The sequence below is a fragment of the Macrobrachium rosenbergii genome, chromosome 5 (genome assembly GCF_040412425.1).
Source record: "Macrobrachium rosenbergii isolate ZJJX-2024 chromosome 5, ASM4041242v1, whole genome shotgun sequence".
Taxonomy (NCBI): Eukaryota; Metazoa; Arthropoda; class Malacostraca; order Decapoda; family Palaemonidae; genus Macrobrachium; species Macrobrachium rosenbergii.
The window spans coordinates 33,860,490-33,887,989 of NC_089745.1; the positions used below are offsets into that span (position 1 = coordinate 33,860,490).

Below are 27,500 nucleotides of genomic sequence, written 5' to 3' on the forward strand. Positions count from 1 at the left end.
ATATATATATATATATATATATATATATATATATATATATATATATATATATATATATATATATATATATATATATATTATATTATATATATATATATATATATATATATATATATATATATATATATATATATTATATATATATATATATATATATATATATATATATATATATATATATATATATATATATATATATATATATATATATATATATATATATATATTATATATATATATATATATATATATATATATATATATATATATATATATATATATATATATATATATATATATATATATATATATATATATATATATATATATATATATATATATATATATATATATATATATATATATACAGTATATGTATATAAACACACATATATATATATATATATATATATATATATATATATATATATATATATATATATATATATATATATATGTATATTATTACAATATGATTTTAAGATGCTTTTTTCTTTCTTACAGATGACATGTGTGTTATGTATTCTGATGTGATTTTTCTTTCAGCTGTTTCATATGTTGTGAAGTGTAATGATGTGACTTTGTAGTGTATGCTTTTGTGCAATGCTTGTATTTTCTTTTGTGATCGTCATGTATGGACTGAAATAACATTAGTAATGTTTTGTGGGAGATGTTGGGAGTTAAAGTTTCAGAGATATTTTGAGACCAAATCAGATAGCCACATCCTGTTTTGCTAGTTGCTCAGCTGAGTGCCTTTACCAAGGGTACGAGAGGAGAGATAAGAAATCTGACAAGGGATTGGCAGGGTTTTTTTCCTGCAGATCACTTGCAAATGGACTTCTATTTACACAAGTGTCCAGCCAGTATGGAAATGACAATCATGCAGATAAGAGCACAGGCATATTTTCTCTAAGCCTTAGAATACTGTATGTATTCACATATTCTGTTTGTAGAAGAAGGTGTTTTGTGTATTCTAGGAGGTATTCTACAATGTAGGAGAAAGGGGCTCAGGATATTCTAAGATTTGAAGTGACTAATGGGCAACTTAGTTTGAGGATAAAAACAGGATTACGGGACTAACAGAGTTAGTCTGCTAAAGGGCCTCAAAGACACAGGAAGTCCCTCTCCCTCTCTCTCAATTCACATAGAAGGGTATAAATTGGCTGCTCTCCTGAAATATATAAGTTTTGTTAAACTCTCCCACGAAATGTAATATTCTGTGTATGGTTCCAAAATATGTGCGTTCTACAAACATTGTGAAAGAAAGTGTATTTTATATATTGCAAAAGGAGTGAGGTAATGTGCTTACTTGCTTGTATAGTAATTATGTTGAAAACTGAAGTGTTGTCATTGAGGAAGTTGTATAAAGATGTGAGTTTAGCCTTTTTAAAAAGTGAAGGTAATCTTTTGAGAGATTAATGTAATCTTTAATCATATTTTGTCTTAGTGAAATTGCTGTTGGTATATTTCCATTTTTTGCATATTTGGTTCTTATATGTCTGTGTTTTCATATTACTCTCACAAGCTTGTGTTTATAATTTCACAGTGTTACCCAAAGTTTTGTGTTGGTGGTTACTCAGCGTTTTGTTGGTGTTAATTTGCATTATTGAGATTTCAGTGCATACCTATTATTGAGATTTCAGTGAATACCTGTGTTGATTCCATTTATTAATATTTTAGTGAACACTTAGGCTAATTGCAGATGTTCACATTTATATCTATCTAAAACTTGAGAGAGTTAATGGTTTGAAGTTTACTTAATTAAATTGATTTCATGATAAATTAAAGTTTTGTGAACTAATTTTGATTAAGAAATACTTAAATCTTATACTGTTGTCAAGTAATGATGAATCTTTTTGAGACTGTGAACTCTGCTTATAACTTTTGAACTTAGAAAGAAATTTGTCTGTTTAAAGTTTTAAAAGCACAGTGTTTCATTTTGACCACCAGTGTTTAGAGATATTGGTGTGTGTGTGTTCAAGGTAAGTGGTATGTCTGTCTAGTTCTCCTTTATCAAAGTGAAGTAGAACCAGGGAAACAATTATAGTATTTGATGGAATGATGCCCTTTTCCCCTAGTCTGTTTATAGCTCATCTGTTGTTACCTCATCCATAACTTGATAAATTTAGATAGATTTTTCAAGTGTTAAGCAAGTTTTAAGGGATCACTGTACCTTTGGAGTATTCAGTCTTAATATTTTTGTTATGAGGTTTCAAGTGTCTGGCTGAAGTGAGGTAAATTTTTTGGTCTTATTTGTGTAGTAACCAGGTACTTGATCACTTGACAATATATATATATATATATATATATATATATATATATATATATATATATATATATATATATATATATATGTATATATATTTATGTATATATATATATATATGTATATATACATCTAAGCGATGTCAGGCAGGGCAGCCGATCGAGACTACGGTCTACCCCAAAGCCAATTCAAAGTCCTTCAAAAAAAAGGCACCGTGCTTACCCCATACAAAAAATGGTTAAAAGAAAAAAGCACGTTAAAAGAAGAAGATATAATATATATATATATATATATATATATATATATATATATATATATATATATATATATATATATATATATATATGTGTGTGTGTGTGTGTGTGTATGTATATATGTATATATATGTAGCTATATATATATATATATATATATATATATATATATATATATATATATATATATATATATGTATATATATGACTTGGGTTCGATCCTGATGCAAGTCAGAAATTTATTCCTGTTCCACATGTGATTGTGTGTCGATTATTTCTAATATATAATAAACCAAATGAACATTAAGAATATTATGAATTACCTAAAGCATTTCATCTGCTGATATCTGATAATCTTCAAGTCTTAATGCTTCTTTGGAGGCCTTAGTGGTTTCCAGTGCCCACTGCATTCACAAGCTGCTTTCCTCCATCTGTAAAACAGGCGAATGTTGGAAATTAACCATTTTTGTCCTAAAACTTGTTAAATCATGAGTTTTGTTTCCAGTTATCTATATAGTATCAAATGACTTTAATTGGCAACTGTATTATACAGCAATTGAGATTACAGTTAACTATGTACCAGAGCAAGTATCAATAAGTGATGGGTGTCTAAAGATTACCAGATGCATATACTAGACCTGAATGAGCTCGTTGACTCCTGGTCCTCTTAAATAGGATAATTCCTTTTAGGAGAGAAAGTACTATATTGTCAACTACAGAAGCACAATGTTAGACTAATAAAGAGAATGAGGAATCGAATCGTCAGTTAAGCACACGAAAACATCTTAATGTTACATAATGTTATGAACAACAACCATTGCTGAACAGGAAGCAAGATGAATAACAACACCAATTATAAATGTAGTGTACTGAGTGTGAGAAGCTCTTGAACACGTTGATAGACTGCTTGGGTATTAAAGAATAAGTACACAATTCGATACTATAAACTTCCAAAGTTCTGTAGTATAAACACAGTGTAAGAAAGCAGTAATCTTTAAATTACTTTTTTAGTTGTTACCACTGTTATTACTGCTGCTTCTGGTAGAACGAGTAGCAGTGCTAGCAACACGATGATTACTGCATTCTCACAATACTGGTCCTGCGACTGGGTTGTACCAGATATAAATCCAGACACCCACACATTTCAGTAACAACGAAAACTACCAGATTCGGTCTTTGGGGGTAATTCTGCCGATGGAGCTTGAGTAAACCATTTCATAAAATATTTCCATGAAACACATTAAAACATTAAACAGTTTCCTCTCCACGCCCCTCCCTTTCAGTAAGTATTGTAAATACCATTCCATTACTATTTGAAGAGAAAAGCTTTTAAAATCATTGTGACATAACTTAGATACTTCATGTCATACATTCACGATCTGAGCAAACAGAAAGGCTTATACACTTTGACTCTTTACACATTACGTATGTTTAGGTCGCAAAGCAGTAACACACGTCACGTCCCACTATGTCAATCCCACTATGTCAAACTTTTTCATATCGACCCAAATGACACTTTTTATTATCCATCCATCTCAGCTGTTCCGTTACTAGCACCCCAGACAGCAATAAACAAGGCACAAGATGGCTACATCACCTAATAAGCACCTCAGTGTTCAATTCCTACCCGGTTTCTCAGAAGGAGCAATTATATTCAAAACACACTCGTCGACTTGGAGTTTTGATGGAAACAAAAGCCTGCCTCGAGACCTCATCTGTTTCTTCTTAAAAAGAGGGTCTGTTCACCATTCACATAATCAAGTTCTTCTCTATAGACACCAACTCCTGGCCAAAGTTTCGACATTAATAAAAATAAGATAACTTAAGATGGTAAGTTTCACAAGCTCATCGCCACAATATTATAGAACTCACAACAACTTTGAAAAACGTTTTTTGTAACTTTAGATCGTATAGGCATATTCAAGCCCATTTCATGCAAACTTATGTAAACCATTAGTAGAATTCTACAACCCTTGTATACATACCAAAATCAACCTTCCGCTTTAGTTATCTGAATTATTACGAAAGAAATGAGATTATTAAGGAAAGAACTAAACACGTACATAAAAAAGGCTGATAAACTTTTCTTTGAATGAAAATATTCTGCAAATTATTGGAAAATGTGACTATAATAACAGCATTATTATCCAGTTATTTGATAACTAGAAACAGAGAGCGCATGGAAAAATGAAGATATTGATTCACCCTCAACATCGTGAAGTTCTACGTATTACAACTCGAACTCCGTAGTCTTAAGGCTGAAGTAATGTCCAAGGTCACGTGACACACTGCAATAGCACGAAATATCTGCTGCGAACCAGGAATTTTATCAGCGTTGTCAATATTGAAAGCTAACGCCGACGCATTTTTCCAAATGAAAAACTTTCAAGCGTTAAGTTTGGGCAAAAAGCATATCAGCAGTAATTGTTGTTACGATAAAGGTATGGATTTCTATATATCTCAAATGTGTTATATAAGCCATACAAGTCTTAATGGTTATTTTACAAAGCCTTAATCGAGAAGTAATGAACCTTTTACTTTGGTTTTGCCCAGTCGAAACTTTAAGCCGTTAGAATTGCATATGATGAATACAGAAACTGTATGACTTCCTTTTGTTGTATTTGTGTACATGGGCCTAATAACTTTCGCATGTGAAAAAAATGGCACAGATCCGTTTGATAAAATTTCACCCTAGAACCCAAAAGTAGAAAGATAAGTTTCCCGTTGCTTTCTTCATATAACAGAACTGACAAGCACATTTCAAAGATTCAGGATTTTATCTAAAAAGTGAGGATTATCTTCTGATGTTGGCATTCATGAAATTTTGGGAGAAAGTATCAATAACACCGGATGAGTTTCACTTTAGTGTACTTCTTCAGATCACATGCAAGTGCTTTGCGGTATCTTGGAGGGATCCCTTGAGTTAAGAAAGTGGAGGTCTACAGGATTTTACTTCTGAAAAGGACTGGTCCGAGGTAGTTGGTTGGTACGGAGACGTACCAACAATAAGGGCATGAGATTTGGCTAATTGGGACCATTTATAACTGTATAGGGGTAAGTCTCCCAAGACTAGTTCTCTATCTCTAGACTTCAAAAAGACTTGGGACTTTCGAATTGTTGGTCTTGATATAAGCTAGAATTATTTATAAGAAAGAATATGCTAAGACTCTGAAAGTGAATAAACTAAGGCAGTTTAAAATAGATTGTTTGGATGAGCAAAACTAATAATTGGCCACCAAGATCATCCTAATGCATTAGACTTTAAATTTAGTCTCAGAACCTTACTCATGGAACATTTTTGTAGGAAAAGCATGTGGAAGTAATCAGTGAATAAAAAAAATGCAAAGGTTTACAAACGCGAAATGTTGTCACGAAAAAATCGAGGATGAATCGCTGAAATACTTCGGGTGATCACAGTGCAAAAAAAAAAAAAAAAATCTTCAAAATATCACCATTCAAGTAATAAAGTGACTGAAATAATGAAAATCAAAATTAATGCAAATGATAGAGATAAATTGTGCAATATGCCTTTATATAATTTTTTCCACTTAACAGTTTTACGTAAAGTTTCCACGTAAAATATTTAAGTTAACGTCTCCAGTGCCAATATATCTGTATATTTCAGAATAAAGCATTTAAATATATTTCAAGTAACCAATAAAAAAAGAAACTAAACTTAATACCGTAAAGCGTACACTATATAATTAAACATATTTGTCAAAATGGGACATGGGTTATTGAATCAATACTACTGTAAGAAGGGCTAAATATGAACGAATATTTACAAATATGCTGTTCTCCAGGTTCAGTGATTCTCGTGTTATTAAGAGATAAGACGAACATGAAAGACTTAAAAGTAGTTTGTTTTAATAAACCCTTGGTAATATCTTCAGAATGTAATACCATACTCATCAACAGGTTCCATATGATCAGCACAAACTTCTACCCTTATTTTTTTTATCATGAAAGAAGCATTCTCATTTGGCAGGAGTATCTTATCATACACACACACACACACACACACACACACACACACATATATATATATATATATATATATATATATATATATATATATATATATATATATATATATATATATATATATATATATATATATATGTATATATATATATATATATATATATATATATATTTATTATATATAGATATATGTATATATATATATATATATATATATATATATATATATATATATTATATATATGTATATATTATATATGTATGTATATGTATATGTATATATATATATATATATATATATATATATATATATATATATATATATAAAGTTGAAATTAAGCAAATGAAAATGATTAGTCATTCATGTTCGTGTAACTGCAGTCCTCGAGATAACTCTAAATTTAAATTTCATATTTCCCACAAAGTAATACGTCTAACGCATTATCCAAAAAATATTTCTTTATGCGCAATTTGGAACTAAACAATGAATCATCCAACTTCTTTAAAAAGAAAATAAAAAAGAATTTCCAAATGTAACTAGAAAAATAAATCTCATTAATTACTGAAATCACAAGTCACTTGTCAGAGGAGACCTCCCTCACAAACTCGCGGCTGCTAAGTATTTAACCAAAACTGAAAACGCAAATCACTTAACCACCAACAAATGCAAGTCACCTTCAGCTTACTGCACAGGCCCATTACGATCAACACCAAGCAAATGCATATCGCCAACATCCTGCAATACACATCTTGCAAAAGCACATCACCTATCACGCACACATCAACACTAGGAATGTACGCCAGTATCCTGTAAATGTACATTACCTTCGATACCATACACAATCGCAATACCTACAACTTTGGTAAATGTATGTCATTTCAGACCTCAAGCCCTTAAGTGCAAAACTCCTGCATGTTTCATGTGCATCCGACTTCAAATGCCATGTTTATACTCATCACCTCAGTCTCCTTGCTCAAGTCTATCACCAACTCCCCTGTAAAGCTCATGCACATCAACACTTTAAATGCACGTCACCTCCTAACATTCAAAAATACTTGTCTGCAAAGGGGGTAATGATTACCTGTCATTTGAATTTCAACAAATCGCAGATGCCTGTCGCCACTGACAGACTAAGAATACATGTAAACCAACAATTTCCAATTCAAGTAAAACAACGAAATTCTGAATATGCTGTCACCAACAAATTGTCGTCTTGGAACAATGACAGCCTCACCGGGAAAAGATCCAAAGCCTAGTTTTGAACCAAAATCTGACAGTATATCCACCAGACTGTAAATCTGTCAATCATGGTTTCTATAATTGGGACCACAAAGGTACCTTCAAAAACGCACCTTTCTAGGGTTCAGGGAGGTCAAGGGGCTAACCGTCAACGATCTATATTATAATCGTTTCCCGCGTACTGGCCTATCCAGCTGCCACTTTTGCGTATACTTCGACCACCAACCGGCTGCCCTCCAACCCTTTTTTTACCAGTTTTGTAAAACCTCCAGTTTCATCCAGTTTTTTTCCCTGCGGAAATATTCCTTTGTGTCATCATCATAATTGTTACCTAAGGCAGTTTATAGGCCATAAGAATATTGCTAATAAGGGATGTGACCAGGCGTCATTTAACAGGAACTCTTTGGGAAGTTTATGATTGCGAAAAAGATCATGCTCCAAGTGCATTTTGATATTTTGTAATTGCATAAATGCTGAATATAAATTTAGCATTATGAAAAACTATGGGCCACACTTTTTTTTACAGACTATGAAAGATGGTTATCTTTTTTTTTTAATGTAAATAACATCCACTTGAAAGCTAGACTTTTTCTCTTTTGCTCCCAGTCGAGAGATTTTAAGCATTGGTTGGATACACATAAAAATTTGAATCAAATCGCTTTGCCCGTGAGTTCACAAAGCCAACTTACTGTCTGCGTGCCCATTAACATGCCAGTATTGATATTGGCAAAGACAAAACATCCTGTCTAAAAAAGTTACCCATTCAGGAAAGGTTGTGTGTAAACTGTACACTACAAAAGTACCACACGTCGTTAGTAGACATCGTTCACTAAATAGGCATTTTGTGCAACAATCATGATCGCGAGCCAGCTGTAAATATTAATGGTGCATGTATTCTGTTTGTGTCTGAATTGGGACAAAGTGAAATATAAGGCATTTCTCTAACCTGCGAGGATATCTATCGGGAATGACATTTATTTCCCAGAGTCTCAGGAGCTCCGCGACAAGTACCCCAGACAGCAATAAGCAAGCCATGGCAAGATGGGGCTGGATCACCTAATAATCAAACCCATCGTTCAATGCCAGTCGGTTTCACGGGATGAGTAGCGCACTCCAACATTCTCATCGAATCTATATGAGATTTTACGGTAACCTACAGATTTTGTGGCTTTCCAAGCTCACTTAAATGTCCAGTTTCACTGGCTTATTACAATATTTGAAAGCGAGTAAGGCAAAATCCCATAAGAAGTTATTAAAGACAAACCATATCACGCTCTTGTAAATACAAACATACAAAATACTTGGCAAAGGTTTTCTGTAACATCAAATAACTTCTGTAAAAATTAAAGGCGCTCTAAGCAAATCAATGCAAAGAATTATCGGAATTCCACACCCAGAACGTATATTATAGGATGAGCCTTGAGTCTTGGCAGTTATTCCTGAAGTGAAACCCAATAACTAAAAGAATTGAATCAACAAGTGATTGCCAGTTTAAAAGAATTTATACATTTCTTTCGAGTGAAAAGTGTGCTAATTAATAGATACAGACAAGTCAGAATGTATTGCTTCAGCGTTAACACATTAAAATTTAAGGTCTTGAAAGTGGTGTTTAGGTATATTCACAACTATAAATCAAATATCTATTGCCATGTGAAAGCACGTTTAAAGCCCATAAGCAATTTCTATTGCGAACGGGGAATTTTGACGAGAAAGCTTCATCAACTGAAGCCATGGATGAGTTATGTAAACAAATTGTAATTCTTAGTGATAATGTTGCAAGGCCAAATAACAAAATAGAAGGAATCCATTTACACTGAAATTATGTTAGTTGATTTATACAGAAGCTGCACGGTTTCCCATTGTCGAAATCGAGAAAGGAATTTCATATTGACACGCATGAAACAAAATTATAAAAAAAAACTTTAGACAGTAGGCTTGAATGCCGAAAGTTGCTTTTGCTTTTTTTTTTTTTTTGCTGATGTTACCCATCCAATAAAACTGAGAAAATTTTGTGTTTGGGGGCTTCATTTAAACGCGGAGGCACTGTATTCGATAAGAGCATTCGTGACTAAAGTAGATCACAACTTTTTTTTTTCTACGAGTGGACACCTAATAAGTCATGCAATCGTTGTCAAAGTCACATGCACATGCAACTTGGTAGTTTGGGAATCTTAAAGAGCCAAGAATGGAAGTATACGTGATTCTGTTTCACTTACTGGTTTGATAAAATGCAGTTAATTAGTATATAGAAGCACGATACAAAGTGTTTCTAATGAATAAATGTAGGGAAACCGATACCATTAATGAGGTGATAGAGGAAAGGAGTTCCATTAAGGCAAAACTCCCGAGAAAAAAAATATCCCTATAGCTTTCAGAAAAGTGTCCTTTCGAGCTAGTCAATTGTTGATCGTTTCAATATACTGAAAAATATTTATAATGCGGAATTTTATGATTCCCAAGTTAAGAACTGCTTAGAACATTTGTTCCGGATGCATAGGGAAAGTAGATGGCCCTTAATATGACCATTCCAATAAAACTGGTTTTAAATTTAAACTTAAAACGTTACTGTTCGCAAAAGTTGTGGTACCACATTTAGTGAACAAGCAAACTGTAATGCAAAAGTCTGATGATCATGAAGTGTCAAATAAATCTGAGTGTGATACAGTACACAAAAGAGAAAAGAACTGTCACTGGAAATATATTTAACTATCCACAAGCTCGTAGGTATGGATTTTTTATTTTAAGATGTATAGACTTCCAAGCAGCAAACAAAGAAATGAAGTCAATAAAAACAATGAAGAAACAGCAACCAATTTAATCGAAAAAATAACACCGAGTTACATCGATGGTTACGGTGTGAATGAATGATTGAATCATAAAATTTAATCTATAAAGCAGAGTAGTAACGTACTTGTAGCCATACAGCGCTGAAGATAGTCAGTGAAAAGCGGGAAGTTGGAATAGTTGGACAGCTAGATAAAAAAAAAAAGAAAAAAGATGAAACACTAGGTTATGAAGGTGAAACTGGAAAAAAACGACACAGTTGCACCAAGGATTAAGGATTAATAATACCTAGAGAGGTTAAACAAGATACAAGAAAGGAAGTGGGAACGGAGGTAAAGTGAGAGGCTACAAAGTGGGTGGCAGCTTGGGGCCAAGGGGACGCTACAAATCCTTTAGTAATGTCTACAATGCACCACTTCAGGTGCACTCCAGTATCTCCCTACGGAGATGGTTACGTTGCAAGCAAATTATATACAAAACATTTTCGTCTTGGTCAGAGGATGACCATGGAGGAATGGAAATGAATCTGGATAGAAATGATCAACAGAAAAGAAGTTTTTTATGCTTTCTGACGAAATTTTTTTCTGTCAACAGCTTTTCACGGAGCTTACAACTCGATTGTATCGACCTTATGCAAATGGAATGGGGAAGGTTTAAAAGCCCTCTTGATTATAAGTAAAAAATATCAATATATTTAAAAGTAAAACGTTGCGACCAAACTATTGCTTTTCAATCTCGCCATAAGTATTCTACCAACGGTTGTGATTACTGGGAGATACTTGAATGTGCTTTTAAACATCATCCCACGACAAATACAATATTTGCCATTCGTGCTAGGGGGTAAAAGGAAGGACATTGCCTGAGTTAGGATGTAGGTTTTGTAATACATGGGCACAAAAATGTGCTGGGTCTTGAGTGAAAAGTGAAAATCTAGAAAAAGTAAATTTGATGTGTCGATGACAGAAATGTGCTGAAAAAACGACGAATAGTTAGAAAAATTACTTGAAATCGTTTAAACAGATTTTAAGGCACACACAGTTGCAGATAGCCTGTAGGTGAAACTCTTTTTACTGTAGGTGAAACTCTTTTTACTGTAGATGAAACTTAAGATAGGGTCACTCGTAATATCGGAGAGGTATACACCGTTGAGAATTATTCCCTAATTGTTGGGTCAGCAGATACGGAATAGGATGTTGAATAAAAAAAATAAAAAAAAAGGAAGTTGAGGTTTTGGGAGTACTGTAAATTGCCAACAGTAGAATTACGAAGAAGAAAATAGCTTTGGATTTTGAAAGAGGGAGAGAGATGATTCTGCCCGTTCGGTGGTTAGTGTAAAGAATGTATTGTATCGCGTAAGAAAAATTTCATAAGCACCATAAATGCAAACAATAAAATATCTGCAGAATGTCAAGAAATACTGAGAGCAAGGTTTCAAGTCTTTGCCAAGCTAGCTGATGGAAGTACTAGGCTTTTCATAATCATGATAGGAATAGAGAGGGGTGGGTATAATGTAGGAGACTGACATTGTGCCAATATTTGTCACTGCCAAAGATATGGATACAGAACATAAAAGTCCTTTTAAAGAGAGGGAGGATGATCCATGCTGCGGCAAATAAGCAGCGAATCGCAGAACAGAGAGCTAACATCTCTACGGTTAAGAATTTATAAACTGTATATAAAATTTCATAAGTCGGGCATGAATCATGAGGTGAGAAATGTTGTAAAACATTAGAGGCGGCGGCTAAGAAAATAAGTAACGGAACTGATCTGCGTAGGTGGTTCCTGATATAAACAAACCATCATATAAACAAAAGGCAACGAAATGATCTGCAGTAGAAGAAAGCAAATGTCAAGCAAAGGATTGCAATGAGATTTTAAGCTCATCAGTCATTTTTCTAACTAGTAGAACAAATTAGCTCCCTTAACGAACAAAATGTATCAGGCCTTATAAACATCAAAACATATATATATATATATATATATATATATATATATATATATATATATATATATATATATATATATATATATATATATATATATATATATATATATATATATATATATATATATATATATATATATATATATATATAAATATATATATGTAATATATATATGTAATATATATATATATATATATATATATATATATATATATATATATATATATATATATATATATAGAGAGAGAGAGAGAGAGAGAGAGAGAATTTAAACAATTTCGTTATTCTGTCTATACACTCTACTAAGGCAGATAGCAGGCACTTCCGGAGATGAGAATGGTCCCCAAAATAGTCTCTTAAAATGATTGGGTCTGGCATTCAATCGCCCGGGTACGGATCGGTGCACGAGCATTAACTATTACACATCCCGAGGCTAACTCCCAGATTAATGTAAAGTAAAATCTATTTTCTTAAAAGGGTTTATGCTAATATTTGCTAGATTAAAAGTACCCATTCGGAGACTAACTTTCTTTTTAATGTAGAATAAAATTCTATTTGTGTTCAGGTTAAAAGTGGATATACTTGTGAATAAAAAGTCCACTGAATATTACAATTATATCTATTGTTGTGTGGAAAAATATTGATAATTTGTGATTTTCAAAAAGGAGTGTTAAAATACAAAAGCAGGAAGCTTATTGAGCAGGTACAAAGCAGGTGAGAGAGAGAGAGAGAGAGTGTGTGTGTGTGTGTGTGAGAAAGTGAGTGAGTGTGTGTGTGTGTGAGAAAGTGTGTGAGTGTGTGTGTGTGTGTGTGTGTGGGGGTATATGGTGTGTGTATGTGTATATATATATATATATATATATATATATATATATATATATATATATATATATATATATAGAGAGAGAGAGAGAGAGAGAGAGAGAGAGAGAGAGAGAGAGAGAGAGAGAGTGTTTGTAACAGTGAGTGAGTGAGTGAGTGAGTGAGTGAGTGAGTTAGCGAGAGTTTGTGAGCGCTTTGAGAGAGACTATTACCATTACTCGATGTCATAAGCAAACAAAAACACAGTAAACAGGAATTTATAAATGAATGAAATATACAGCTTACATGTTTGAATACAGCTTACTTGTTTAAATATGCAGCTTACACATGTTTACAATTTGATTCAGGTCCCACTCCACCGAAGCGCTCTGCTAGACCTGCAAATTAATTTGTCCGGTATACAAACTGCAGAGAGGTTCCGAGATTCAAACGGCGTACTCCATATTGATTGTCAAATGCACACCTACATAACACTTAAAAGAATAACAGTCTTTAGTTTTTTATTGAAAGAATTTATATTTTTAGTCTTTCTTATATCACGTGGGGCTTCTTGTACAGTCTTCGGGCTGTAAATTTTAAAAGAATATTTTAGACGCAACGCAATCAAAATTCAAGGTGTTGCATTCAGTTTCAACACACCATCCTTTGGTACATTATAATGACCACATTCTTTTATTATTATTATTATTATTTTTTATTTTTTTATTATTATTATTATGAATTAATTTTACTACAATGACAGTACATTGCATCTTAACATTCTTGAAGTCACCATTGCTTCATGCTCATGAATGAGCACTGCCCTCTCCTAAAACCTGACATGTTCAAATTAAGTCTGTCTGGCGAGATATTGTTTCAACCACCGAAACAATGTTTTTGAAGTGATGACAGTTATACATTGTTATTTTAACAACTTCATGATACTCAGTTCAATAAATAACATTTATTAAATTTTTATAAAGCTGACGAAAAAATGTAAGATATAAATAAACATTTCTAAGGTCTAAAATATATTTTAATCCACGGAAAATGTCTGGTGTTTGTAGAGATACGTTTCAAGTCCGTCCTTTTGAAAATAAAAAAAAATACGTGTAATTCAAGAGAAAAATGTGACCCTTATAGACATAAAAGTGAAAATGTAAGACGAATGAGATCACTAAATGTCTTATTATTCAAATCGGACAGTGCCTTTAGCAATGATTGCAAAGGCTGGTGGTAGATCACATTGGAGTTTCGGCTCTACGACCGGCCAATGAAGAATAAGAGGAATTTATTTCTGGTGACAGAAATTCATTTCTCGTTATAATGTGGTTCGGATTCCACAATAAGCTGTAGGTCCCGTTGTTAGGTAACCAATTGGTTCTTAGCCACGTAAAATAAATCTAATCCTTCGGGCCAGCCCTAGGAGAGCTGTTAATCAGCTCAGTGGTCTGGTTAAACTAAGATATACTTAATTTTTTTTTCGGCTTCATGCTAATACAAATAAATACTTGTTAATTCAAAGTTAAGGTATAAACAATTGTTTACACCTAAGCTATAAAACCAACCATCTGGAACTGTGGAATTAAACTTAAGCTTGTCTTCAGAAGACTACCCAAACTTCAGCCGTCACGTTCAGAACGGATGGATAAGTTCAAGGAACTAATATTCATATTTTACTTGAGAATAAAACCATTGAGAGATAAATGATGGACCAAATGCCGCATTGCTGTTACAGATGAAACGACTTAAGGCCTATTTTGGAACAAATCAAAGATCAGCGTTTTTCAATAGTAGAAAACACAAGTTTTGTACTCAAATTCTAACCCAAATCTTCGGCCCTAGTCTAACCGTGATGCAAACCTCATCCGAATTGACCATTAAGGACCTACTAAACAACATAATTCTTGAAATAATCTCAGGGCCATTATCACTATCACTGCTCCTGTGTGTCTATTATTACTATATATTAGTTCAAACGTGCGTTTTTTGCGTAGGATTTGATCTTAGGCTTGCTTTTTAATTTTGATTAGCTCTATTGTACTTCCTTTGATGTTAATCAGCTGCTAGTGAGAGGATTTAACCCTCCTAAGTGCTCTTGCATATATATCGTCTGCTGATGCTACACCTCTCATAGGGTAAGAGGTGGTGCTCAGTGAACTAGCCTCTTGGGAGGTTTGGTTTACTGCGGTCAGTCCATATCTCGCATGATCACAGGCCTTCAATAATAACTAATAAACTGGCACTGGCGTTGGACAGGTCAGCGACATGGATCAGAAATCTGTAAGCTAAAATATTAAGGATATCGAAATACAGCAAAGAAACCCACTTGCGCATATAAATAGTCAGTGGTTAAAAGTAATAAAATCAAAACTTGACTAATAGACAATGTTCCTAAGAAATAAAAGTGGACGTTAGATACCATGGACATCAGCTGCTTCCAGTTAGGCTACTCGATAGAAACCCGAAAACACACCACCACCACGTTAACCGCCCCTGTAGTCGAAAATTTCTAAAATACCATCCAGCATTTATTGGTGTTCCCCTCCTAATTACAAAAAAATAATGTGAAATAAAGTACAAACTTCCAATGGAGTGCACAGTTCTAATATATCCCTATATATTATGAACTGCAGAGTTTCATTAAGTGTTGAGCAGGAGACCGGGTTGCTCATTAAATTCTCAAGCAACAGTTACGGTCTGAACTGATGTTTTATGAATTATGAAACACCATTTATCCCAAGTTAAACTTTTGAGAGTTGATCGTAATTAGATAACGTATAATACGTTTAATCTACATTAATTAACATTAATTAAAATGCTGTCAATCACAGCATACGTCCTGTTTAATCCACGTTAACGCGGACAAAAATTCCAGGGGTGATTGACTTTTCTGATCCAATTCAGCTATTTAGATGAAGTGTGCGCAGGACAGCACAGTGAGTTCCGAGGAAGATGTTCCTTCAAATATACTTAACAGAAATAGATTAATTAATCGAAATGACGGATTCTGCAAATCACTTCACTAAAACAACAAATCTTAAATTAGTTATTTGTGTCTTGTTTTCCGTTGAAAATTCAGAAGTAAAACCAGAAAAATCGTGGATTAATAATTAAAAACCCGATTAAGCAATCGCCCAACAGCATTTCCCTACTTCGTTACCATCAATGTTGCCGTTTTGTGGTTTTTGTCTGACAACGTGGTCAAATAGCCATATCTGGCAACTCTCTGTGGCTACACTGACTACGGCCACTTCTTTCTTTGTAAAAATCCGCACCTCTTAACTTAGCTTTAAATTTTGATAATTAAACTTTGATAATGCAAGAAACTACCATATATTGAATATATTTTTTTATATAACCTTTAAATAATAACAGTTTGAAGATGTATCAAAACTTGTAAAGTCGAATCGAATATCCATCTCTTATTGATAGTTGATAGTCAACTTTAGCAATACGGAGGCAAATTATGCGGATGAACTTGCAGTGGCAACACTGACGTTTGGTCGTTTGCCCACACTGGGTGTGGGCAAGGCAGTAAAGCTGGTTACCATAATTAACAGCAGTCATCATAGTATTTTCTTAGCAAGCTAAGCGTACTTACAATTATTATTCGTCCAAAATTACAGACTTTTATTAATTTCGCAAAAAAAAAGGATCAGTTAAAATTCGGAAAATAATCTAACTATTGAGAGTAATATTCTCTAGGTAAAACACGAGGTAGAATTTCCTAAATTCTAAAATCAGCAACAATTACATTATGTAGTCAGTTCGATACGCGGCTAAACTCGGCTCAAGTACCGTGAACTCGCTTCAGGCTTCGCTGTGCGTTGGTTAATACCGCTCCTCTTATTTTGAATATTTGATGATACGCGTTGTAGCCTTCGACTCAGACTTTTTCACAGCATTTTGAAACGCAGTAATGCCAGAAATCTAGGTACTGTTCGTTTGGCTTCCTGTCTATATGGAAATGACATACAATGATGGATGGCTGTTGTTTAAGGTCGAGGACCGTACACTGTGGGGACTAGATTACTATTCAGGTAAAGGGTAGAGAACCGGGCACTGGAGACAAGAACATTTCAGGTAAAGGGTAGAGAACCGGGCACTGGAGACAAGAACATTAATCAGGTGTTTAAAGTCGAGGACCTGGCACCAGAGACATGAAAACTATTCAGGTGTTTAGGCTTGAGGACCATGCACTGGAAGCGAGAGGCCTATTCAAGTAGCCTACTTAGGGCCGAAAACCAGGCACCAGAAACACGAAGACTGTTCAGGTGTTTAGGGTCGAGGACCAGGCATCAGGGACACGAAGAGTGTTCAAGTATTTAGGATCGAGGACCAGACACCAGAGATAAGAAAATTTCTCAGGTGTTTAGGTTCGAGGACCAGGCACCAGAGACACGGAAGACTGACCGGGTATTTAGGATCGAATAGAGGCCACCAGACACACGAAGACTGTTCAGGTGTTCAGGGTCGACGACCAGGCATCAGAGACACGAAGACTGTTCATGTATTTAGGATCGAGAACTAGGCACCAGAGATGAGATCATTCAGATGTTCAGGATCGAGTACTAGGCACCAGAGACACGAAAACATTCTAGTGTTTGGTGCCGACGACCAGGCACCAGAGACACGAAGACTTAAGGTGTTTAGAGTCGATAACCAGGCACCAGAGACACAAAAGCTGTTCAGGTGTTTAGGGTAGAGGACCAGGCACTAAGGGCATGAAGACTTTTCAGGTATTTTGTATCATGGACCAGGCAACAGAGATAAGATTATTCAAGTGTTTAGGGTCGAGGACCAGACACCAGAGACACGAAAACTGCATATTTTGGTGCTTTGAGTTGAAAAGTGGGCATTGGAGACTGTCCAGACCATGCCAGTTTTCATGTACTGAGTAGTCTTCGTGTCTCCAAGTGACCAGTATTCGACCCCAAGGCTGCTGTAATTTTTTTCACCCTAACAGATGTCACAAGCACCGGGTATGTCCATCCTTTAACAAAAATTGGTATTAGTATTAGTTTCCTCAATCAAAATTGGCTATTATGATACAGTTAAATGACGGAAGAACTTATTTTGGCAGTTTTGCATTAGCTGTATGCCAGTAGCAAGCTTCAGATAACCTCTGTTTAGTTCTAGTGCTAGGATTTGAGCTACTTTTTTTTTTTAACAGGTTAGTGTCTACTTAATAGCGAGATACCAAAAAATCACCTTTACCTGGTACCCGAGTTTTTCATTTCGTTTTTATTTTGTGGGTGGGGGATTAATAGAAATTTTTCAAGTTGATGATATCAATGAATGTTCATAAATCTTAGCACAAAGATATCATTCAGTACATAAAGTTTCCGTTGATATATGCTACATTGTTTGCTTGTCTCTCTCGATAAAAATCAAAACTTAAATTCGCAAAATCCAGAAACTGCTTTTTCATTTCAAACAAGAGGAAAACCCACGCGGCTCATATTAGTTTGTTTCATTTGTGCGTATTTACTCTGTAACTGACATCTGCGGGGAGCTGGAAAACAGAACCTGCGAAAACACTTAACATTTCCACACATCACATGTTACATTTTCGTTTTAATTTTGGAGCCGACATGAGCCGATATTGACAACAAAACACAGCAGTCTATGAAAGTTCGGCCCAGTTTTGTCGGTTATCCCTATATATGGATAACGCGACATTTGGGGTTAACATTCTTTCAATTTTTCTGGTTTCACTTGTCGATGGACACGGAATAATTAAGTTTCTGACATGCGGCAAAACGGCTCGTTCGGGTTTTAAAATCGCTAGGACGTTAGATTATTTATCATTCATTAATTTTAGTAAATATGACCTGCTGAGTAGTATAGCCAGTCTACCTTTTGTCTTCTACAAAAATTCTAATGCCTCCTAAAATAACTTTGATTCACTGTGTTTTAAAGTAGAAGAAATCAGTCCAGACTGCAAACAGTAAAGGATGACCATTTCATTTGATGAGAGTGAAATTCAAACATTGTATGGAAATATACTTTTGGCAACAGAATCCGTGAAAAACCTGATTGGAATAAATTTCTAACTTTAAACTTTAAAAATCGAAATTAAAAGATTGGGTACGTCCGTCGTTTGCAAAATAAAAAAAAACTTCTTGTGATGAATAATTTAAAAAATGAAGCCTAGACCCATTAATATCCCACACGAATCTGGGCTACAATCATAGTAGCTTCTCGTAGAGAGAGAGAGAGAGAGAGAGAGAGAGAGAGAGAGAGAGAGAGAGAGAGAGAGAGAGAGAGAGAGAGAGAGAGAGAGCAAAAATAGCAAATCGAAACAAACCACACTGAAATACAACAAGTATTAAATGGACATCATTCTGTACTGTCATGTTTGTGCTTAATGCATTCTGTGGTTACCCTTTAAAATTATGTTAATAAAACTTCCTACATAGTGATTTGCAGTTAAAGGCCTATGAATTTGAAAAAAAGGACCCAACAAATAAAAACTTCCTGAATAAAAAGCAAAAGAAAAAAATTCAAAGCAGCTTTGGTAGTTAAGCTCGTCTTTGACTTGTATGGATTACTTTTAATATTATGTTAAATAAAAGACCTTGACATTATTGTAGGTCGTATAAATATTTAAAAAAATTTCCACTTAAGAGAAAAAAGAATTCTAGTATGGTAAAAATAAAGAACATGTAAAACCTTTTCCTAATACGGTGAATTTTAAATATCTGATTTCCGTGTGGGATGACGATAAATTGAGAGTTAAATATCATCCGAGCTCACGTCTTTTTCATAATAAGCATTGTTTATTTGTTGTAAAAGCCTGTAATGACGTCTTGCTAACAGATGGTGCTATGCTAACAGATGGTGCTAGTATGAGTTTTATAAACAGACGGCAGACAATGAAGAGCAAAAACGCAAATAAAGTAAAAACTAGCGAAGTATTTAGACGATGGATATATAATAGTCATGCCTAGTATTTTAGGTACATTGTGATCATCATTAAAGTAATTGTAATGAACCGATTTAAGTATTTTTTTTTTCCATGGACTTCGTTTTAATAGAACACTTTGGCACTAGCACCCAATTTGGAAAACTACAGTTTACGAACTTATCATCAATGATGTTCAGATAGGCTTTTGAACATTATTCTCTCTTAGTAACAAAAACTGATAAGTTTTCGTCGAATACCCCATTCAACACCACTGTGGGCAAAAATAAGAAAACTTCCTCACTGGCCAGTGCAAAATAATTAACCAAAAAAAAAAAATTAGTTAACGCTACAACTGAATAGTTTCTCCGATGTCATATATATATAAAAACTATGCTGCCATTCAAGGACCTAATTCTCAAGGCGTTAGTAGAGGAAAACATTGTTTCATATACATGCAACAAATTAAGTTTGACAAATTACAGGGTGGTAGTGAGATTTTCACAAAGCAAATGAGATGCATGTAACAACAGATTCTTTAATTTTATTATTTATTCAAGATTAATTCCTGCAACCTAAACTACAAAGTTTACTGGCCATAACTTCACAACGAAGAACCTCGACCAAATTTTCTACGGCGGCTAGCCTGCTGAAGAAATAATCAGATCCTCTCTATGTATCGTTTGTAATACAATTAGCGGGAAAACCTCTGGCATCGTCTGTCTCCGGAGCCCTCAAAATGTTAGGCAGTGGTTTTTGTATCTCTTTCGTTCGATGTATGTATGTACTGCGTAGATTATGAGAGTGTAAATCCATACTTTAGGTCTGAAATTCCCAAACCCGCTCTCTCGTTCCTCTAGTTTCCGACGAGAGTGGAAATCCATACTTTGGGTATGAAATTCCCAAACCCTCTCTCATTCCTCCAGTTTACGTGCTCTATCATAGACTGATGGCGGATTATTTACTACTTTGTACCACTATCAAAGCCAACACTGTTTTCGTGCTCATTAGAACCCCAGTTCATATGCAGCGAGATGATTCTTCACTGAAATTCTGGTCCTCGATGTGAACTGTCTAAAAAAATTCACGTGTGTTTGCGGACTTTTCGCGTATTGAAAGGTTTCTCCTCTATTCCTAGGCCTGATAAAATGGGCTTTTGCGTGGCGAATCTCACCCTCGCGCCATCACGAGAGTATCGCCCAGCCCAGCATTCGACTTGGTGATCAGTGCAAGCGCCAGCTATAAGCGTAAAGTTATTTTTTAAACTACTCAAATAAGCTTATGTTCAAGATTCACTTAACGAATCAAAGCAGATCAATTAATTCAAAATATAAAAAAACTCAAATAAAACAAATCGGACACCAGACGAATTTATGATGTTTAATGTATCTACTTTGGTTTTCATATCGAAAGGTAAACGATGTCGCGTTGCATTTGCAAATAACACGCATTCGTTAAATAAATATCACAAGTAATACTTTAATATCGCCACTCAAGAGATTTTCAGGTGAATCACTCAGATTACGTGGGTCTATGTTATTTTCAATGATAGAGCCTCGGTGGCTCAGTCGGTTACAGCAGCAGCTTCCGGACTTCGTAGAGGTCTGTGGCGCGGGTTCAAAACCCGCAGCCGACTGGTCAGAGAGGCAGACACTTTGCTTAGACATCCCGGGATTAATATGTAATCAACGGATAGGTTTGCTTAAAAGCACATGGATGTTACAGACTAAATACACACACAAAACAAAGCCACTACAACACCTTTTATAAAAACATAACAAACATCTCACACGTCTCGAACTCTCGCCATACCTGCGCAATAACTCTCGCTGCTGGGAAGAAAGGGCGTTGGGTCGGGTATGATACATGAAACATACGTACCGGGGTCTAAGCGATGTCAGGCAGGGCAGCCGATCGAGACCACAGGTTTTAAGCCAAATTTCCTTCAAAAGAAGGTATCGTGCTTACCCCATACAAAATTGGGAATAAAAGCACGTTAAAAAGAAGAAGAAGATGTTATTTTCAATGATCTACTTTTAAAATAGAATAGATGCTTTTTTATATAAATTATACAAGATCATAAAAAAATCAGGTGATACGGCTTGAAGAATGACGTTTATGATTTCCTGTGTCGTGAAAATGACCAGGTTATGAGGTATCATATAGGAATTAATTAACGATTATTCTGTAAGCCATAAACATCATAACGGTACGTGATTTTGGCATGGATACCCACGTGTGGTTGGCTCATGGTTTATTCAGAACTTTACAAATACTGCTAATGTCGCTAACGCCTCAAAATCACTGTCACTTCAGAGTTGGAATCCTTTTTGAGCATGAGGGAAATGCCTGTAACTGTTTTTTCTTGGAGTAAATAAAGATCACGAAAATGAATGTTCATAGTATTCAATCATGAAAGAAATCCTTAAGTCTACATTAGCATTTAGAGATATTCAAGAAATGTGAATTATTTACTACCAAATTTTCAGTCTTGAGAGACTGGGCTATGCCCACACTCGAAGTTTATGCATGTCAATAGCTGTCTCTCAAGTACTGACAACAATTATATGACAAGGCGACACGAGGTTAACTGTAGTAGCAACTTCCACATAACCTGTATCGACCACAAGTTTCTTTAGAATGTCTTGCTCTGGTCCGTGCGGGCTATGTTTCAACACAAGTTTCATTGATTTCCTTATGCCTAACTGTTTACATATTTCCCTACAGAGAAAGTCGCAGCTACCCCTCCTGTAACAGCGTAATTCATTTTATTGATGCTACATCATACTAGTAAGTTTTAGCCATTGCCAAATGCCAGTCTGCTTGGTGCCTAACCTAATTAAGGGAAAAAAAAAAAAAAAAATTACATTGAACAAAACGTCCTAAACTGGGACAAACTTCTTGGGAAGTATTCTGAAACAAATTCCACCCTTGGAGGATCAAAGAGAAAGTGATTACTAATAACCAAACAAGAGTGAAATAATGACCACAGAAGAGTGTCAGCCTAAAACGACATTTTCCAACAGAAGCTAGTAGACGTACGACGTAATTGAAACAGTGATGAAGTCCAACTTTAAAGCCTTAAGAACGATGAAAACTTATCATGCACTATATGAATTGGTTTTTACATTAAAAGATGTCTTACGGGTAAGTTGAATTTGAAAGCTAGGATCCCACTCTGGCTCAAATTTGACTGCAAAACTAACCAGTGTATATAGAAAATAACCTAAGTTGAACATCAACTACTATGGGTTTCACAGACAGTGCAAGTGCGATTTTTTGCAATTATTCTGTAACGAACACTCGTATCAGTACGAGATTTTGCTATAGTGTATTACACCCAGTGAAGAAATTTATAGGAGTATCATGAATCATTTATTGTAAATAATCAAGACTTTTGTACCTATACCAAGAGGCAAAACTCATTAGCCAAGCAAGAAAACGAACACCAGCTTAGAAAAGCAGCGCCTACCTACCATCCCCCCTAACCTCCAACCCCCTTCTTCTTCCTCCCCTCTCCTTTCTTCCCTCACCTGCCCTACGTCCTTCCTTCTCTCTTTCTCTCTCTCTCTCTCTCTCTCTGAAAGTTGCTTTGATTTAAACATATTTTTTACGAATTTTGTATATCTATCTAATAATAATTGACATTGTTGTATAAATGTAACGATTCACTGGTTGTTACCCTTCAGTTAACTGATCTATTTATACACTAATTTGCTCGCTCTCTCTCTGCCTTTCTGTCAGTTTCTACAAATGTGGGGAGTGGTACAGAGGCTTAACCATTTTTTCCTTTTGCTCCCATGCTTCTTAAATTTAAAGTGTTTGCTAAATAGCAATACACACACACACACACATATATATATATATATATATATATATATATATATATATATATATATAAATCATAATATAATGTCTTTGAACAATATGCAATTGTACACCATTATATCATTGCTTATTTCGGTATTGGGTATGAGCGTAGATGATAGGTATTCATAGGAAATGAGAAACAAAATTATTTCACCTAATATCACATATATTCGCCCGCAACCCCACACTTCCCCCCATGAAAACTTATAACGCTCTGTAAGGACTGAACTGAATTTGATTGAATATTTGTATCAATCGAATGTGGGTAGGATATAATCCTTCATATTTAATTTTCTTTGAAGGTTTTTTTTTTTTATTTTTATTTTTTTTTAGTCTTCATCGCTTTCTAAGAGCAAGTCAACTTCATCGTCAGTGTCACTGTCAAGACTAATTATAACAGGATCAATACTGTCATGCATGTTATCTGTTGAACGATAACTGTCCTCAAAAGCTCGTGATCGACGTACTGCCCCTGCCCATACATCGCCAGTGACAGAGAGCCTTGCTTCCTCCAATCTGGCCTGCAGGTCTGCTCGGGTGAAACGTTGGAGTGAGGAGCGCGCGTATCGTTTCATGTGTCCCCACACCTGCTCGATTGCATTGAGCTCGGGATGTGCGGGCGGCAGGCGGACGATTTCGTGACCCCATTCCCGAATGGTGTTATCTACCTTGTACTCAGGCTCTGGCCTATTTTGACGGCAAATGTATAGGAGTTCAGGTCTTGTAGCATGCTGCGGGAAGGATATAATATTTCTGCGCTGTAACCATTCAATGAGGTCAGATTTCCTGGTAGCAGTGGTGGGACAACGACTCTCTTCAGCCATTATACTATGGTATGGAGCATTGTCCATCACTAATACCGAAGGCTCCTCTAGGAGTGGCAGGAGCTGAGTTGTTAGCCACCGTAGGAACATTTCGCCATTCATTTCCCCGTGGTAGTCGCCGCTGGTATTTTTAGCAGGGAAACAGAGGAAGGAGCCCTCAATGAAGCCATCGGCTGTACCACCTGCGACTACCACGAAACGTTCCCCCTCTCCTGGTGGCACCTGACGGCTGTAATTGGCACTGGTATTTGGCTGTGTGGTATCCACCCATGTTATGACTCATTTTGGTTGTGAACCACGTTTCATCCAGGTACACTACCTCCCTGCCGTCTTCCCTGTGTCTTTGAAGGTCCCGCAGGGAACGTATCCTTTGGCACATGATGTCAATCGACTCCTTCCTGACATACATCTTGCGCTGAGTGGTCTTATACTTGATTTCCATTTTGCGGAGTAAGCGCCATAGCGAAATCTTTGAGGTACTTTCAGGGATGATACTTTCTTCCCTCAGATTCTGTGCCAGGGATGCGAGAGTAAAAGCCTGCTTGGCAACAAACTTTATATGGATGTGCCGACGTATGGCTCCCACAGAGAAACTGTCAAAGATAGGCTGTGCTGGAGGCGTTGGTGGTGTGACGGGCCGTGGCCTAGTCCTGCGATACACAATCGAATGCACATTCCCCACTTTCATCCTCAAGGCTGCTGCAACACGGTGGTAAGGCCTATATGAAGGAAAGGATTTATATAGATATGTATCATATAAAATAAAATTTAAACATCCATGACTTGAAAATACGTGCATCAGTATAATCAAGGCTTTAACTCTGATGAATGTCCTGTGGAAAGGGTCAATATTTATTTGTAATTCATAGAGTAACTGTAACAAGTTACCTATTCAAACGAATCTGAAGGCAATTGTCAGCTTTCTCTTTATTAAAGAAGTTGAAGAGTTGGGTGACAAACTCATTTCTGCAACCATACGGACAGTTATGTTCTGAGGTGGCCATCACTTCTTCAAGCTCACCTTCGTAATACCAGTAGATGGCTAATGCCCTGAGTAGAAATGAGGTTTGCGAAGAAGGTAAGCAAACGCAGGTACAACAGTCATTTTCCTATCAGTCATAGTGTCTATCACTCAATTACTCCAAAACCCTTTAGACAGAATGATCTCAACCTAATAATTATTTACATAACCACTATCATAGAGAGAAAGAGGGAGAGAGAGAGAGAAATGAGCAAATCAATGCATAAAGAAATCAGTCATCTGATAGGTAACAACCGATTGAATCGTTACATAGCTACAACAATATAAATTATAATTAGATAGATAGATAGATAGATAGATAGATAGATAGCTTGCTTGATATTAAAAAAATCATACAAAATAAGTTGAAACTTAAGCTACCTTCCGAGAGAGAAAAAGAGAGAGAGAAAAGAGAGAGAGAAAGAGAGAGCTTGAAGGGAGGGGGAGGGCAGGTGAGGGAAGAAAGGAGAGGGAAGGAGGGGGTGGAGGCGGAGCTTTTGTATATAGTTGTTCGTTTTTGTGACTGGCTGATTGAGACTTTGCCCTTTGGTATAGGGGCAAGTGTTTTTATAATTAACAATTAATGATTCATGATACTCCTATAAATTTCCTCATTGGGTGTAATACACTATAGCAAAATCTTGTACTGATACGAGTATTCGTTACAGAATAATTGCAAAAAATCGCACTTGCACTATCTGTGAAACCCATAGTAGAGCCCTCTCCACATAAGAACCCAGTTGAACAATATTTTGTTAAAAAAAACGTATCTAAAAGCAAACGAAAAATAACAGAGGGGAAACAAAGTGAAATGAACTGTTGCAGCCATTAACCCATCTCACTGTTTCCGACAGACTATCCTATCCTTGTCCCAACACGGCCTCTTGCACGTAATTAGAGTTTAACCACTACCCGGCACTGGCCACTTTCTCCGTTCAGCAATTATTTTGCTGAAATGGAATGGCAAGAATTTATCTATTTAAAGATGGTGGCCTCTAGAGCTTTTCAAATTTATTTAGTGACCAAACACAACAGATCTAAGATGCATCATACCTGACGGGGAACAGTGAACCTTTCAAGTTCGCACTTGGAATCCCCAGGTGAGCAAGGAAATGAGAGCGCTTCAAGATGATGTCAAAAGCAGCCAAAATGCAAGAGAACCTCTCACAGAAAGGGCAGCCTACACACTGGGAAGCATTTCAACCGGCAAACTTGGGGGAGGGATTTATATAGGGCAAATAAAGTCATTGGTGCCGTCAGATATTTAATGGCAAAATCTTTGAAACCGAAAGAAAATTTAAAAGTCGTCGATGAAGAAGAGGGTAGAAAAACTCTACCCACCTGGCTGCCATATTCTATGATATGTTAACTGTATTTTAATCAAGATTGCGACTACTCTAAGCATAAAAACGACCTGCAATGAATTGTAAGAGCATGATATCTACACAAATTTCCACATACAAAAGTTAAAGTAAAAAATTCTCTTCAAAGTGCTCAAATATACTCAGGAACACACATGATTATCTTCAAGTTTGTAGCGGCCTAAGCTTTCAATTCGTCGTTTTTTAACGCCTCTGGCAAACAGCCTTGTCTTTTACGG

The 27,500-nt window shown here is 35.5% G+C and overlaps 1 long non-coding RNA gene and 1 pseudogene across 1 annotated transcript in view; both read right to left on the reverse strand.

The window, feature by feature from the left end:
- LOC136838645 (uncharacterized) overlaps nucleotides 1-27,500 on the reverse strand; it is a 50,898-nt gene that overhangs the window by 7,925 nt on the left and 15,473 nt on the right. The window contains exon 2 of the long non-coding RNA XR_010853065.1: nucleotides 2,844-2,951. This is a non-coding gene — a long non-coding RNA (uncharacterized lncRNA). The remainder of the gene's footprint in view (nucleotides 1-2,843; nucleotides 2,952-27,500) is intronic.
- On the reverse strand, nucleotides 24,323-25,883 carry LOC136839030 (uncharacterized; annotated as a pseudogene).